This window comes from Protopterus annectens, chromosome 12.part0 (genome assembly GCF_019279795.1).
Source record: "Protopterus annectens isolate FY-2018-M chromosome 12.part0, PAN1.0, whole genome shotgun sequence".
Taxonomy (NCBI): Eukaryota; Metazoa; Chordata; order Ceratodontiformes; family Protopteridae; genus Protopterus; species Protopterus annectens.
Window position 1 is genome coordinate 1,390,158,649 of NC_056746.1, and position 17,503 is coordinate 1,390,176,151.

Consider the following 17,503-nt stretch of genomic DNA (forward strand, 5'->3'; position numbering starts at 1 on the left):
AATGTGTCTGACCTAAAACTGCTATAATTTCAGGGATTAGTCTGAAAAAATGTTTATAAAAAAAAAAAAAAAAAAAAAAAAAGAAAAAGCAAATGTGTCCTATATTGCACCATTTTTTTTTTGTGCTTTATTTCAAAGAAACATGAGGTCTTCATCAGTGGTGTAGAGGGATAACTCTTTGATTATGCCCCTGGTGACCCAAAATTGAATAAAGGCTTGAGTGTCTCTGCAGGAAAGGAAGGACCTGGAAGGGACTGTGTGTGCACAGGAGCTCATGCATGTTAACTGGATTTCACTAACGGAGGCAGGGAAGTCACCAGATAGTGCTTCCTGTGGGTGAGTGTGTCATCTGCTAATGCAACATACTTGTGAGAAGGAGGCCCACTGCATTACTGAAAACCATTGCACAGCTCACCCCCAAGGTTGGGTGCAAGTGGGACATAGATCTTAAGCAGCACTTAAAAAAAACAAATAAAACGAGCGAAGTAGGGGTAAATGCTCTGATAACTATACAAATTAAGTTTAAAACAAAGAAACAGCACCAGAGCACTCCATGGTGATCGGACCATACACAGAGAAAACTAGTAGCACTATAAGTAATAGTTCAAGCATGTAGTATAAAAGCCAAGGTTTATTGGAATTCCATGTTAACGCTTTCACCCTCATGGGCTTCTTCAGACCTTTTACATCTCATAAAAGTAATGCTAACATTTATACTAAAGTCTCTATGACATCATTCTTTAAGTAAGATAGTGTTCACCTGTAAGGCTTCATTCAAGAACAGTTTATAAATACTCAACCACAAAGCAACTTCTACAGTTAAAGTATACATATATTAATATATATACTATGTTTATAAAAATATATATAAATAATATATAAAAAATACTTAAACATAACAGCATATATAAATATAAAAATATAAAAAACAAATATATTTAAAAATCTTTAAAAAATTTTAAAAATGTTATGTATATCAAAACACATGTATGTGTGTATATGCCATGCATCAATAAGATGTTATACAACAAATTATACCAGTTCATATAAGAACTGTATATAAAGTACATCTTATAAATTCATGTAAGAGTTGTATGAGGACTACATTATATGATATATACAATGATGTATACAAATATAATGTCCCATCTGACCTGTAGGTATTTATCTAACAACTAACTTTCTATTTTTTAGGGTCGGTTTAATAGGGACTCTGTCATTCAGTCCAGGTCTCTGATCTGCTCTTAGCATTATAATCCACCTGGCTTCTGTCCTTTCTGTATAGTTCCTTATGTCCCCACCCCTAGAATTGGGTTTGTTTACTTGTAGTACTAGAAATTTGAAGTTGTGTGTGTCATTTGTGTTCATGACATGCTTGGATAATGCATTATGTGGGGATTGGATGTGTACATTATACAGATGTTTATATTATACGTGAACATCTGTTGTTGTTAGATAAAGACCTGCAGGTCAGATGGGACATTATATTTGTATACATCATTGTATATATTATTGATGCATGGCATATACACACATACATATGTTTTGATATACATAACATTTAAAAAAAATGTTAAACATGTTTAAATATATTTGTTTTTTATATTTTTATATTTATATATGCTGCTATGTTTAAGTATTTTTATATATTCTTAATATATACTTTTATAAACATAGTACATATATTAATATATGTATACTTTAACTGTAGAAGTTGCTTTGTGGTTGAGTATTTATAAACTGTTCTTGAATGAAGCCTTACAGGTGAACACTATCTTACTTCATTAAAGAATGATGTCATAGAGACTTTAGTATAAATGTTAGCATTACTTTTATGAGATGTAAAAAGTCTGAAGAAGCCCATGAGGGTGAAAGCGCTAACCTGGAATTCCAATAAACCTTGGATTTTATACTACATGCTTGAACTATTACATATAGTGCTACTAGTTTTCTCTGTGCATGGTCCGATCGCCGTGGAGTGCTCTGGTGCTGTTTCTTTGACTTAAAAAAAAAAATGAAGACCACCCTGATGGCTGCCTTAATGATATAGCTTCCTACTTGACCCTTGCCCTTGTGGAGAGAAACAAATGGGGTAACTGACCAGAAAAGGACTGATGATCAGCAGGCATTGGGGGCAAAGAGGCACAAAGATTAGACAATGTGACAATACAATGCTACAGCCATTATCTCCTTGGGTTAATGTCGTGGTTCATCTTATTTGTTAATTATGTAATTAGCGTAAGCAGCTCAGAATTCCTTGCTGTGTACATTTCAGGGCCAGCATGCTATGTTGTAAAATCCAAACTGTGAAATGCTTTACTGGAATAAGCAGGTCACCTTTTATATAGCTGTTTTCTCACCTGGGGGAGGGGGTTGGCATAATGGTTAGAGCTCTTTACATGGTCTTCACTTCACAGATTCAATGTACAGGGTTTGATTATGGCCCCTGGTTGTTGGCTAAGCTTGTAATATGACTTCACAAAAGAAAAGGCTTGGGGGGAGTAATTATATTTGCATCAATTTTGCCGTCCTAAGATAGTATGAAAACATAGTAAATGTATGCATTTTGTAATGAAACAACTATTACAGTGGAACCTAATAACTAGTATGGTGAAAAAGATTTGGGAAATGTAGAAAGTAGGAAACAGGAGGCTGATTAGGATGATGATAATTATATAATATCCCTTGCATGCACATATCCCACGTGTGTGTGTGTGTGTGTGTGTGTGTGTGTGTTTGTATTTGTGTGCATCTGTATATATGTATGTTATATGTATAGACACACACACACACACACACACACACACACACATACATACACACACACACACACACACACACCCTTACCCATGCACGCACATCTATTTGTCAATGCATGTGTGACTACTTACAAGAATATCTATTGCATATTTCTCTAGATGTAGTCACACTGTACTGCATCCCACATATAATATTATACATGCTACATACATACAATTTACATATATATATATATATATATATATATATATATATATATATATATATATGGATTCACTATACAATCTGGAAATACTGAAATGTCGAATTTCAGTACTTCGAGACTGAATAGTCAAAAAACCACATACACGAAAACCCACAATCACGAATACTACAATCACGACCATTCACACTTCTAACTCCAAGGTCACACTAAACACACAAACACACAAAAAACACCACCACACACGCTCACACACACTAAAATCCTTACCCATTATCCTCAAACACACAGCACTTACCTGAAACCCCAGATAAATCCACAAACCGCACCACACGTCACGAAGGCGACACCACGATAGCGGCGGATTCGACATTTGCGGATTCGGCATAGTGTAGTTTTGGTTAACTGCACTTTCCACTATTCGGTCTCGACGTACAAAATTTCGACATTTCAGTATGTCGAGATTGTCTAGTATATATATATATATATATATATATATATATATATATATATATATATATATTTATATAGATATAGATATATATCCATATGTGTGTGTGTGTGTGTGTGTGTGTGTGTGTATACAAACACAGTTACACAAAATTTCCATTCTGAGTTGTTTTCATTTAAAGGACATAAAGTACACATACACACACACACACACACACACACACACACACACACACACACACACACACACACACATGTAATCTGTTTATCTGTTATATATATACACACTCATGTTTCTGTACATACATGTAAGATGTGTGCTACACACGGAATTAAAGGGAAACTCTGCTTTAGAACTAAAAATAACTATTATTTTTAGTCTATCACTGTTCTTTGAGCTATTTTAACATCTCAAAATCACTTGGTTGCTTATAAAATTTTAATATATTTTCTGTCATTAGCTGTCAAATGGGCTTGACATATCAATGTGATCTTAATTTTCTGCAAGCTTTTTTCTTTCCCATAATCCATTTCAAGTCTGCTTTATATGAGTCATGCTAGGAAGTAATGGTGTATTCCCATTCCATTAACATATAATGGGATTAGTGTCAGTCACTGTCATTTTATATACTATCTATTACATGACTGCTGCTTTTAATTACTGAATGGCCCTCATTTGTGTATGTGTCTCAGGGCTTGTTTTACAGTATGCTAGGAATTATGCAGTTGCGACCAAAACAGTTGCTAAATTGCAGGCCTTTGTTCAAAGTACCTTTTTTTAGTCCAAGATAAATTGACAGCTCCTCCCCTTACAGTTTGATAAATGTGCTGATACTTTACAAGAAAAAAATATTTTCTGACTTTTCTCTAAATGTCACAGACATCTTTGATACTACAATCAAGCTATCTTAATATGTAAAGTAATATAAACATTTAAAGGTTAGCATTTCAACAGTGTGATGCTGCTTATGTAAATTGTCAAAATAGGTGACAACTGCCTTTGAACCATTGACTGATCTAATTGCTTTCTTTTGCTATGAAAGGCATGACTACATTGGAAGCAGCTGTGAATCAGTGTAAGTTCTCTTCCTGTCTGCAATTAAGACAATGGAAGACAGTTAACAGTTTCACACCTCTCTGTCTTGTTTACAGCAGCCTGGACTTCTAACTACACATTTTTCTCTGTTTGTGGTATGGCATGGAGGTGTAGACAAATTCCTCTGCAACTTATGTGAGAAGTTAAGCTTAAAAAAGAAGGTGGTCTTTCCCTTCCTTTAATACTAAAGTGAGGAAATGAAAGTTTTATAAAGTGCAAGCAGGTTGCAGATACCTACACAGTATTGGAATAATATTGTAGGGAGAAAAGCAACCTAAGAGTTGGTCATAGGATCATTAGGAAGTTACTAGGCTATTGGCCCCGAGGCCCCTACAAGCCTAGCCCAGAATTTAGCCCATGTTCCAACAAGTCAGCACTCTATGCCACTGTCCAGCAGGGACATAGGTGGAATCCAATGGGTGTATTTTCTGTTCCCCAACCAGTTATCTAGGTTGTGCTTAAAAAGGTTTAATGAGGTAATCTGCTTTATGTGGAGAGGGAATATATTCCATACAAGGGGGAGTCTCTGTGGCACAAATCTGTCCCACCAACAAGACCTATTGATGTCAAAGACCAGGCTGAGATCTTGCCTGTGGGTTACTCGAGTGGAGCTTGACTTGCGGATATGCAGCAGTCCCATCAGGGTGGGGTCTGAGATTGTTTTGTATGCCAGACAGAGGTCACTCTGTGGAGTTTGTAGAAGACTGAGTAAAGGGACAGGGCTTTTAGCCTGTCTGTGGTAGAGTGTAGATTTTTGAGGCCCTGGATTCTCTGGGTAAGGAATCTCTGTGGTCTCTCCAGGTGCTGTATGTGCTTTGCGAGGTACATGCCAAAAGGGACATTGTATTCAATAATCAGTCTTATAAGGGAAGAATACAGGGATGTTATGATCACCTTGTTCCTGGATGACATACCCTTACTAATGAGGTGGGGCATGTAAAAAGCTTTTCTGTACAATGGAGGCAATATGGTAGTCAAAAGTCAGTTTGCTATCAACCCGGGTTCCCAAGTCTCTCACGACTGATTGCATGCTTAGTGCCTTATTATCAATGTGATAATTTGTGGGGATGTCATTCTCCCCAAAAGGAATGATGATGCATTTTTTGGCATTCAGTTTGAGGCCACATTTCTGGCACCGGTCATTTGTTTGGGTGAGACCCTTTTGGAGGATTTCCACATCACTAGGGGAATTGATGACAGCACCCAGCTTGCAGTCATCTGGAAACTTGGTCAGCCATAGCCCAGTAGATTTGGCCTGCACCTCTGAGAAGTATATCACAAACAGCAGAGGCCCCAAGATCGATCCCTGGGGTACACCACTTGTTATGGGTCTACTACTTGAGGGGGCATCCCCTATTTTGACTGTTATGGGTCTACTACTTGAGATGGCATCCCCTATTTTGACAGGGTGGGTTCTATCAGTAAGCCAGTTTGCTACCCATATGGTAACATATGGATTGATGTCTAGTTGAGAGAGTTTATCTATTATACCTGAGTGGAGAATACTATTGAAGGCTTTGGCCAGGTCAAGGTAGGCAGTGTGCCCCATCTTCCCCTCGTCTATGGCTTTGGTGACTGTGTCAAAAGTCAACCAAATTTAACAGGCATGACCTCCCCTTGACAAAACCAGACTGTGTTGGATCAAGTGTCTGGAGGTTGCCAATGTCCTTTTTAATGAGGTCCATGATAATCCACTCCATGGCCTTGCAGATCAGTCTAGTTAGGCTGATGGGTCTATACTTTCCTGGATTGGTGGACGCTCCACCTTTGTGCAAAGGGATGACAGTAGCTGTCCTCCACTTGGCTGGGATGAAGCCGGTACTCAGGCTTTGGTTGAATAGGGTGCCTAATGGTGCTGCAAGTTCCTGCCTGAGTTCATATAGGATGCAGCCTGGGATGTTATCGGGTCCCATGGAGGCTGTATTTTTTACCTTTGAGAGAGTAGTGATGACTTGCTCCCTAGAGATAAGGGGGGGGGCAGGTACTGAGGATGTCCTGTTTTACTGATGGGTGGGACAGAGGAGTGAAGTTTTCACTGAACCTTTCTGCCAGGAGGTTGGCTATATCTACAGGATTTGTGTATGTGGTGTCCTTGACCACCAGTTCTGAGCAGATTTGGGTGCTTTCCTTGAGATTGTGGACAAATGTGAAGAAAGCCTTATGATTGTCTTTAGTAGATGTGGCCAGTTTGGACTAGAAGTTTGCTTTGGAGGATTTCACTAGTGCTCTTATCTGCTTGTTCAGGCTAAGGAGAGATTGCTTCCAATTAGACACCTAATCCTTCTTGGTCCTGGACATCGATTTTTTTCCTTTTATTGTAGGGTTTATATATTGTAGATGTCCACCAGGCAAGTTTACTCTTCCTTGAGGAGGAGGATTTTGTCCTGTCTGGTATTCCTGATTCCATGCAGCTATATAAATGCTCATGTAGTACTTTGGTGTAAGTTTGGACATATGTGACAGTTTCTGTGGAGGGGGAGGGGACTGTGAAGCTGTTTATACCTTCCCTCAGGAGGATGTAATCAGCTTTGGAGAAGTTTTTTTTGTTTGGCCCTATCTGGGGAGGTGGGGGGAGGGGGGTGGGCTAGATGGTGACTTCGAAAGTGACTGCTTTGTGGTCGGATCTTACCAGGGATGATGACACCGTAAGGATGCTGCAGTGGTTACTTATGTTGGTTAATACCAAGTTCAAGATATTTCACCTCTTGTGAGGGTGTCAACCAACTGGTCCAAGCCATATGCAGTGACAGAATCAAGGAATCTATGGACATTTGTGTTTTGGCATGACTATTTCTTCCAATCTATGGTTGGATAGTTAAATTCACATAGGATCAGGGTAAAGGGTTAAATCTTGATAGATTTGATGAGATCCAGATAGGTGGAGTGGGCATTTTGAGTCATAGGTGGAGGCCTGTTGCTAGCTATGATTTAAATAGGGGTCTTGTCAATTGTTAACTGCACCTGGAGTATTTCCTGTGCATCATACTGTTTGACCAGCATAGAGGTGTGTATGTTTTTTTTACAAACACAAGGTGCCTTACAAACACAAGGTGCATGGTTTGAGTCACACAAGGGATAACTGGCTAGGCTTAAAATGGCTCGCAAGGGCAGTTAGCTTAGTACTAACCTATGAACCTATGAACCTATATATATATATATATATATATATATATGTTTTGCAACTCACCTCCTTTAGTTTTGCTGCCCACGGCTTGGTGTCTGAATGAATGATAGGATGAGTAACCTGGTGTGGCTGGGGTGCTCTCCGCAGCTTTGAACCAGGTTTCTGTGAATGCACAAATGTCATATTCTTCCAGGATTAAGAATGCTTGCAATGAGTGCAGTTTCATGTTTAGACTCCTAGCGTTTAGCAGCATGACCTTTAATTTATGTTTTGATGAAACTTTCATGTTTGTAGTTTTGACCTCATGGCGTTGCCTAAAAAAAGCACTATGGGGGAGGCAAGAGCCTTTGCAAGGAGCTTGAAGCCCAAGGGAGACAGATACAGGCCATCTCTGGCAAAGCATTGTGACTTGTCAATCATGTCATCCCAGGCGGTCAGGTACTGGATCCCCTTTGAATGACACCAGAAACTAAGCCAGTTGTTAAAGTCAGTCATTTTCTGTTTGTATTGAGGCATCACTCTGGACGACGGTAGAATGCTGCTTAAGACTAGGAACATACCTGCCTGGGACACATACTCAGTGAGCTTGATCATATCTCTCTTCATATAGTCCATGGAGGCACGTCTCAAGTCATTCACTCCAACATAGAGTATGACAGAGTCATAACAGTACTTGTTGAGAGACTTGAAGGCATTGGTGATATGGCAGATTCTGGCACCTGACAAACAACTAACCATGACTTTCTCGTTATTCAGCCTTGTGAGGGGCACATCTGTGTGTCTCACAGTGCAGTCTCCTATGACTAATATGTTGGGTTTATGTTTAGGCCTCAGTGGCTGTGAGACACAGGTGTGTGGACTATGTGTGGTGGGCAGTGGGGTTTACATGCGTTTATTCCTCGAAGGTCTCTTTTGTTTTGGTATGCTTTTGTTGAGGGCGTTTGCATATTTGGGAGTGTGTTGTGTAGGTGTGGGTGGTGTTTGAGGTGTAGTGTTCATGTAGCCAACCTTCTCAGTGCCAGATGTACTGGTTTGTGGGGGACAGAGCAATGACACTAGGTGCTTGATGTATTTGCATCTCTTACAAATTGTGTTCCTAGGTGCTATTAGTAGAAGGTTGTCCATGTACATGAGGCAGTTGCTACACTGTCTCTGGATGCCCATATTAACCAGACTGGTAGGAGAAAATGTAGGAAATTGTCCATCCATATTTGTCAGAAACTGAAAGAGTTAAGAGGATAAAGGGAGGACTGTCTACGAGCAGTACTACTAGATGATAACACATGTTAAGGGAAAACTTGTAGCTGGAGTGCCTCAAAAAGGGTTAAAAACCATGCAGCTGAAGCTCTAGACGCTGTTGACCTGTATCTAGACTGTGCTACTCAATTTTAAGGTTATGAACTCAGTGAGAAAAAACTCACAATGAAGCACAGATTAATCACTTAGTCAAAAGAATAGAATTCGCAGTATGAAAAAATACAGTTAAACACCAATGAAATGCAGTAAAATGCAGTTAAACAGTAATGGATTGCAGTAGATAGCAATGAAATGTAGTTAATCAGTAGATTGCTTTGAAACAGTAGCTCACAAATCACAGTACTAACAGACAGCACTAATAAAGCAGCGGTTCAGTAGAATACTGTCATCAATTTAGTGAGGCTACCAACAAGCAGTAATAAATACGGCAAACTAAATGCAGTTGAACTCCGAAGCACAAGCAGCAAAATGAAGTAGAAAGAGGTATTTATTTTAGTAGAAAGTGAAGAGACAGAAGATAATAAGATAATTCAAGATTCAGAAGCTAAAGGGGTGGGCCTTTACTGAGTTCTCACTATAAACAGTAGAATGAGCTGATGTAATGTGACTGGGGGGAGTGTCTAGTATCAGCTTCATACAAGAGGCGGGTAACTCAAAGCCACCAAGACTTAAGACCACCACAGCAGCTGGGTGGGTGCGTGGGACAAAAAAAAAACAGTTGCACAGATTACACAGATATACAATAAAACGGAAGTGCATTAACAGTTGAAAATAAGCACTTATCTTTTTCCAGTATCACAGCAGAACCCTACACCTTTGAACAGCTTGAGTAAATAAGTACAATTGGTTTAAGACACTGGCTATTAAAGGCAGAGAAACAGAAACCAGCCCAATTATCCAATCAAAAATAACAGTATTGCAGAAATGCTTTTAGCTAGATCAAACTAGACTGATTCTTTCTGCCAAAAAGAAAACAACTAGGCCTCTCCTGACAAAAGATTTCACTACAAGCTCAAAAGGTCACAAATAGTAACAGATATTCAGCTCTAACAGACAAAAAATGAGACTAAAAAACAGTTGCACAGATATAAAAAGTGCGGAAACAGTTGAAAATAAGCACTTATATTTTTCTAATATCACAGCAGAACCCTACAGCTTTGAACAGCTTGAGCAAATAAGTACAACTGGTTTAAAACACTAGTTATTAAAGGCAGAAAAACAGAAAACAGCCCAATTACTCAATCAAAAATAGGAAACTGTAGGAGAAGGTAGAGTTTTCCTTTATTAAATAAAACGCATATACATGCAGACATGTACGCACATACATACACACACACACACACACACACACACACACACACACACACACACACACACACACAAACACACTTCCTTTTCTTAATGTTTTTAATATAAGAACACATAACAAACATCAGTTAAAGTAAATTCAGTTCTATATTATGGATGCCATCAATAGTCACATTTCCTTTGTGGACTACAAAATGCAATTGTAGGGACAAGAACAACCTAAGCATTGTCTTAAACTGTAGGAGAAGGTGATGTTTTCCTTTAACAAGTTGACGCCGAGTCCCCTTGCAGTCACCTGAGTAAATGCAGCTTGTTTCCCTGGGTACAGAAGATAAGCTGCTAAACTGCACAGTGCCAAAATGAAGGGTAAGGAGGCTTTGAGCCTTACTTTAACATATGGAACAGTGTTTCAGTAATAAATCTGAACAGGAGATGTTTATTTTAATGGTGGTTTGATTTGATCTCCAGTTCTGTTGAAGTCCTTGGTAGAGGACATAAGTGGTTAACTGGGATTATTTTATCGATTTATTAAATGTATTTGTTTTTATTCTCTTTGTGGTTTTCTCTATTTACCAGCCGTGGTGTTTTTTGTTTCTGAACAGGAGAACATGTGCCTTGATAGACTTGCTAAGATCATAAAGAAATTGCTTTTACTTTCTTTCAGTTTAATGTTGAATTGCTGGTAAGGTAAAAAAAAGGGGGGAGCGGGTGTGTTAGAACCATTCAGCGATTCACTGTTTGCAGTCATCAGGTGACCGTAGAACAAGTACCTGTAAGAAGGTTAGGTGTATGAATTAGTGAGAGAAAGTGTTATGAAGTAAGTTTATGTACATACTGATTTCAGAAGGGAGAGAGAGACGTAGATGATAGAGGAAGAGAAGAGAGGGAAACAATCCAAACATATTGTAGAAGGTACATAGGTCAGTACATTCCTCTCACAGAAAATAATTCTTTATGTTATAGAAAGCTTAATATTAGATGCAGTATTTGACATATTTGTAATTTTAATTGTGACAGCATGTAATCTATGCATCCTAAATAATACATAGCAGACACTAAAAGACAATGTGGCTTTAGAGAATCTGGAACTATCATAACCTCACTGAATACAAGAAGCACCCAATTAAAAACAATGCATTAGCAAAACTCAAAATGGACAGCAAAGCTTATTATTTATTTATTTGTCCTTTGTTAACTGGGTTAGTCCAACTGGGCTGGTGGCCCATTTTCAGTGGAGACCCGAGGAGAAGTGATCCACACAAATAAAAAATAACAATAACAAAGTTACATTAAAAGTAATATGAATATGAATATCTAACTACATACATTCATGCCATAATGGAAATTAACAAAGGATAAAATTCAGCAAAACAAACAGATGAAAAATGCTGAAAGTAGAAAGATGGAGTAAAAATGTAGATTTACAAAAGGGCATCCGAAAAAAAATAAGGCCCAAAAACATATTTAATGACTAAACCAAGTTGGTAGAGAGTAAGAAGTATTAAATAGAAGAGTTGAAGAAGAGGGGTGGGGAGGAATGTTTAAAAGAGTCAAGAGAGTGAAAGAAAACAGTTATGAGTAGAGAGAGGGGGTGGGAACTATAGTAGCTAAGGAAGAGAAAAGATGAGATTTAAGTATGGTATTGCTCAGCGGCATAGCTAAGATAACACAGCACTAGTTATTATGAAGTTATATTAAAGTAAGTAGAGGAGAATTGTGAGTCTAATGATTGGGAGAGTATATGTTAGTTAGGGTGGTGACAGGGGCAGGATGGAGAGTTAGCAAGGTAGTTTTTCAATTCTTTTTTTAAATGGATCGAGGATTGGATAGAAGATATATTAGTTGAGAGTTTGTTCCAAGTTTGAGATATGGAGCATATATAAAGTAATCTGCCTATTGTCTTGTTAGAGGTGTAGGTGTCAAGTAGCAGTTGGTTAGCCCTACGGAGAGATCTTGAAGGTTTGTATAGGGATACGAGGGTGGACAGAAAGGGTCAGTCTGTGGGTTTGTAAAGTAGAGAATGTGTCCTCTGTAGTTGGGAAAGTTGGAGTCGTTGATGGAATTCAAGCCGCTGTAGTTGTTTAAGGACAAGGAAATGATGGGAATTGGAAGGGAAGTTACAGGCACATCTCGCCATCTGATTGTAAGTTCGTTCAAGTTTGGTTAAAAGATTTGCTTGAAGGTGGGTAAATATAGGGGAAGTGTAGAGTGGGCAGGGAAGGAGGTAGGCTTGAGCAAGTGAAGTCTTCGAAGTGATGGATAAGAATTTTTTGTTTCTATACAGTAAACCAAGTTTTTGATTGTGTTTTTTGATGGAATGTTGGATATGATGGTCAAATTTCAGATGACCGTCAATTGTAATTCCTAAAAGTTTGGTGTGGGAGTCAGCATGAATGATGGTGTTGTCTAGGGAAGAGAGACTAAAAGAAGTTTTAAGGTTGGACATGGATTTTGGAAGGAAAAAAAGAAACTTAGTTTTCTTTGGGTTGCGGATGAGTTGGTTATTGATTAACCAATATTCAATGGTGTTAAAAGAGGTCTGTGTGAGGGAATGAAGTTCTGTAGGGCTGTTGCTGAGGGTAATTAGAGTAGAGTCGTCAGAGTACTGGATCTGTGATGAGGTGCAGTAGCTGGAGCTTAGATTGTTAGTAAAAATATTAAAGAGAAGGGGGCCTAGAATGAATGCTTGGGGGACACCTGTTTGGATAGGTAAGAAAGGTGAGCAGGGTGACTGCCATCTAACAGATTGCAGTCTGTTGTTAAGATAACTAGAGAAGCAGAAAGTAGTGGATGGGGAGAGATTGAGTTCAGTTAGTTTAGTAAGGAGCTTAGAGTGGGAAATGGAGTTGAATGCTTTGGAGAGTTCAATGAATAGCCATGACACCGGTTTATTGTTATCTCTTGCCTCTGCTACAGTCTGGGTGAAGGATAGAATGGCTGTGGACATGCTGTGATGGGGCCTAAATCCATGTTGAGAGGAGGTGAGGAGGTTTTCCTGAAGTAGATATTTAAGAAGTTGTCTATGAATGCATTTCTCTAGAGTTTTGAGAGACAGCAGAGGATGGCTATAGGTCAGAAAGTGGAAGGGTTGGTGGAGTTACTTCTTTTGTGAAGTGGAATTGTATAAAAGGATTTCCAGATTTCAGGGACAGAGGATTCTTTAATAGAATAGTTGATAAGGACTGAGATGGGATATGCTATAGAACTGTCCGGAAGTTTGAGAAATTGGGGGGGGGGGGGCTAGGTTGTCAAAGTAAGGAAGACATGGTTTAAGTTTCTGCAAAAGAGATTTTATATAGGCAGTGGAAACAGGTTTCAGGGAGAAAGCTGAGTGGAGGCAGGTGATGGAGGGGTGGGGGTTGTGATTGTTTATTGTCAGGGGTGTTAGTTTGTGGAGAGAGTCTATAACGTAATTGTTTAGTATAGTGGTGGTTTCAGAGGTGTTTTATTGGGGAAGGGGTTGGAGGTAGAAGGTTTCTCAGGATGGAAACTATTGTTCATGGTGTACCAAACTTTTTGGCAGTTTGAAGTGAGGGTAGATTGAGCTTCATGATAGAATTTTTTCTTGTTACAGATAGTAAGTTTTTTTAGTAAGGTTTCTTAGTTCTTTGAATTTAAGGAGGAGATAAGAAGATTTTGACTTTATCCATTGTTTCCAGGTACTGTCTCTAAGTTTCATAGCGGAAAGGGTATCTTTAGAGAGCCAGGGTGTGGGATTAGACTTGATCCTAATTTTTCTGATGGGTGCTAAGGCATTTAATATCTTTAGGAAAATATTGTTAAACTCAAGAACAGCATCATTCAGAGGAAGGTTATACAAGTGAGACCAATTGTCAAGGGAGAGTTGGTTGTTGAAAGTTTCAGAGTTGAAGTTGGACAGGTTGCAGCAGTTTCTGTAAAGGTGAGTTTTTGAGGTCTGAGAGGTTAGTTTTAGCATTGAGATAGGGAGGGGATCATGTAAGGAGTCTGGTAAAGTGGTGTAATTATGGTATTGATTAAGGTTTGTAGTTAAGATTCAATTAAAAATGGAGTTGAAGTTTTTATTCATGTGGTTAAGAGTAGAAATAAGTTGACTGAAACTGGTTAATACTAAGGCTAGAGGAGTGGGGAAGAGTTTATTTCAATCAATATCAACATCACTTAGTATGATTGTCTCATATGATAGATATAGGGAGAGCCACAATAAAATAGATTCAATAATTGGAATATTGTTACCAGGAGGTGTATAGATAGATGCTATGGCAAATATTTTGTGTGCATTAAGGTGACAGTTGAGAAAGATAAGTTCTGCAGGGGTGAAGTCAGGAAGGGGTAGGGAGAGGGGGGAGAGGTTAAGCTGTTCTGAGTAAATGATAGCAACACCTCCCCCTGTTTTGGAAAGTATGTCTTGTCAAAAATGTTATAGCTGGGAGATATCATTTCTGAGTTTGTGATATAGGGTTTGAGACAGGTTTCTGAGAGAGTTAAGATATGGGGAGAGTGGTGGGCAATCCAATTGTGTAATTCTGTTATTTTGTTTGGGAGACTTTGTAGGTTTATGGAGTAGATAGACAGATTTTTAGTTGGAGAGGTGGAGAGTTGGTGCCCAGTGCGTGAGGTGGTAGAGTTGGAGGATGGGAATGGACCAGGATTGGGGTGGATGTCCCCATCTGGTAGGAGTGTTATATGAAGTAAATTTAGTTTAGAGAAATAAAAGTAATAGGTAGTGGGTTTGAAGTTAGGTTTAGGGGAAGAGAGAGAAAGACTGAGATGTTTTAATTTGTGAAACTGAATATAGGAGGTATTATAGACAGAGGGGGAGATAGGGAGGGGCAGGGTTATATGTAGAAGGATGCTATTTGGGTAAGAGTGAGTGACAGTAGAGGATACAGTAGGTTAGTGTGATAAGAAGATAACCCAGAGAGGAGGAACAGAATGGATGTTAAGAGGAAATACACTAGTATGCTGATGTATTATTGAGGTGAGAAGAGTGGGGTTATTGATTGTAGGGAGATTCTGCAAGAAAGTTAAGAGGAGGAGCAATAGGTAAGATGAGGGAGAAAAAAAGAGTAAGCGATGAAAATCAGTGTTGAGCAGAAGAGGAGAGGGGGAAATTGATTTGCACTGTAGAGGTAATATGAAGTGAGAGGAATGGAAGGTAGGAAATGGAGAGCAAAGTAGGGGAGGTATTAGTGATCAGGGGCAGGGATGTATAATTATTGGATAATTGGAGTGAGGGGGAGGGCCCTTACAGGGAGGTTGAAGTATAAATTTAGAGTATTCAGGGGTAGGGGGGAATGGGTGTAAGGTAGAGGAGAGGAGTGAGCCTTAGTGCAGTGAAGGGCGAACAGAACAGACCCAGCTCAGCAAAAAAAAAAAAAAAAACAATCAGGTACTCATAACAGTAGTTGAAAAACCTTTAGCATGTATTATGCAGGAATAAAGTGTAAGGCTAACACTAATTACCATGCTAGTGGCTACCAGAAAGAAATTACCTATCTACAGCAAGTGTAGTTATATAGAAAATAAAAAAAATAGTGCAAGGAATCTCAACCTTACTCTGTCTGCTGTTCCGCACTATGGGGGGAGAGGACATACCTGCCCAGCAAGGTGTGCTCACTACAGAGACTAGACAGTTTAGCTGAAAAAGCCAGTACATTGATTTATTTAAATATTATAATCACATACTTTACTTAAAATACAGTAGTAGATTTTTCTTTTTTTTTTGTTAAATTCCCTTGGGTCTTCTTAAATCGTGAACACAATTGAGAGCAGGGAATCCCTTTAGTTGATGTTTTGGATAGAGTACTTGACACAAACTACTTAGTACTCTGTGCCACAGCAATCAGATAAAATTCAGGGAAGTAAACATGCTTATGTACATATGTAGCAGACAGAGAAAATATATAGACAATTTCTTCTAAGACAATACATTATTTACTTTAGTTATGTAGAGAAGGTAGGTTAACAAGAAAATATATGTCATACTATATGAAATGAAAAAACAGAAACCTCTTTACAGCTCTGGAGAGTGCAATTAAAAGTGAAGGATGGCTTTCTTTCCATGACCTGGCAGTGATGGTGGAAGACATAGTGCAATGAATTCATGATCATACATATATTTTACATATATATGGACCCATATATATGTATGGCTGCTTCGTACAAATCCGATACAGTATGGATTAATAATCAAACATGAGATCACAAAACTGCAATCTCTCATGGAAACAATGTAACTTGAAAAGCGTAATTATGTGAACCTGCCTGTTAGTCTGTCAGCCTGTTGTTCCCTTTCCCAGCAGGAGTTTAGTGAAAGCATCATCATTCAGGCAGCCAGTAAGGATGCTTTGCGATTTCTTTTTTCAGCAGCCCTAACTGTACAAGCTGATGGTGAGATGCCAAAGAAGGAATGTGTGACAGGCTGTTTGAGCCGGATAATCCTCCATTCCACAAGGAACGCTCCCTGAAAGCAACCCTGACCCATCCTCTGTAGTATGAGTGGTGGTCTCTCTGGGTCCTACCATGGAGATTGCACCACCCTTTGTGCCCCTAAGTGTACGCAGACCTTTCTGTCTTCCCAGGAAAGGTAACCAGCTTGCCCTTCCAGCTTCCCACTTTTAACCTGGCTCATCCAGTGCCAGGGTCACTATCTGAACCCCAGTCACCTAGGATGCAGTCAGAGCTCCGTCCCCTGCGTCATGGAAACAGATGTAACCCTTTATAATCATTTCTGGGGGATGGGGGCTTTTCCTTCCTACATTGCTGACACCCCCCACACCCATTCTATTTATATTGTCTGTCTCCAAGATTTTTGTACCTCAGAGTAACTTCAACTTTATTAGGGTGCTTTACCACAAAACCCCATTGGGGTAAATGGTAAAATAAATAAAATGCAAAATATATAAAACATAAAGCAATATAAAAGCAGTATTAGTTAGACTCAGTGAAAAGTTAAGGAATACAATTCAGGTAAAATGCTGAACAGATAATCAGAAGGCTATTTCAGAAGATTAGGTTTTAAGCGCTCTTCAGAGGGTAGCAAAAGAAAGTCATTCCTAAAGCTACAAAGGTCCACAGGTAAGGATCCTGAACACAAATCGGTGAGCACCCGAGGTAAAAAAGTGCACCTATGTAACCAGCAGCAGCAATTAAAATCCAAGTAGAAAGTCTGACCGGGGCATATAGCTCACCTAGCTCTTTCAAAATGAGGGGTAAGGAACATTTGACCATGTGAAATCATTATGAATAGACACATACATTTAACACCAAGATCTTATAACTCATTCTATAATAATCTGGAAGCTAATGGAAGCTGTGAAGAACA

General features: G+C 38.9%; 1 protein-coding gene across 4 annotated transcripts in view; it reads left to right on the forward strand.

Annotated features, from left to right (window-relative positions):
* The window catches only part of LOC122817233 (collagen alpha-1(XIV) chain-like), a 950,064-nt gene that overhangs the window by 736,335 nt on the left and 196,226 nt on the right, over nucleotides 1-17,503 (forward strand). The gene's annotated exons all lie outside the window — the stretch shown is intronic.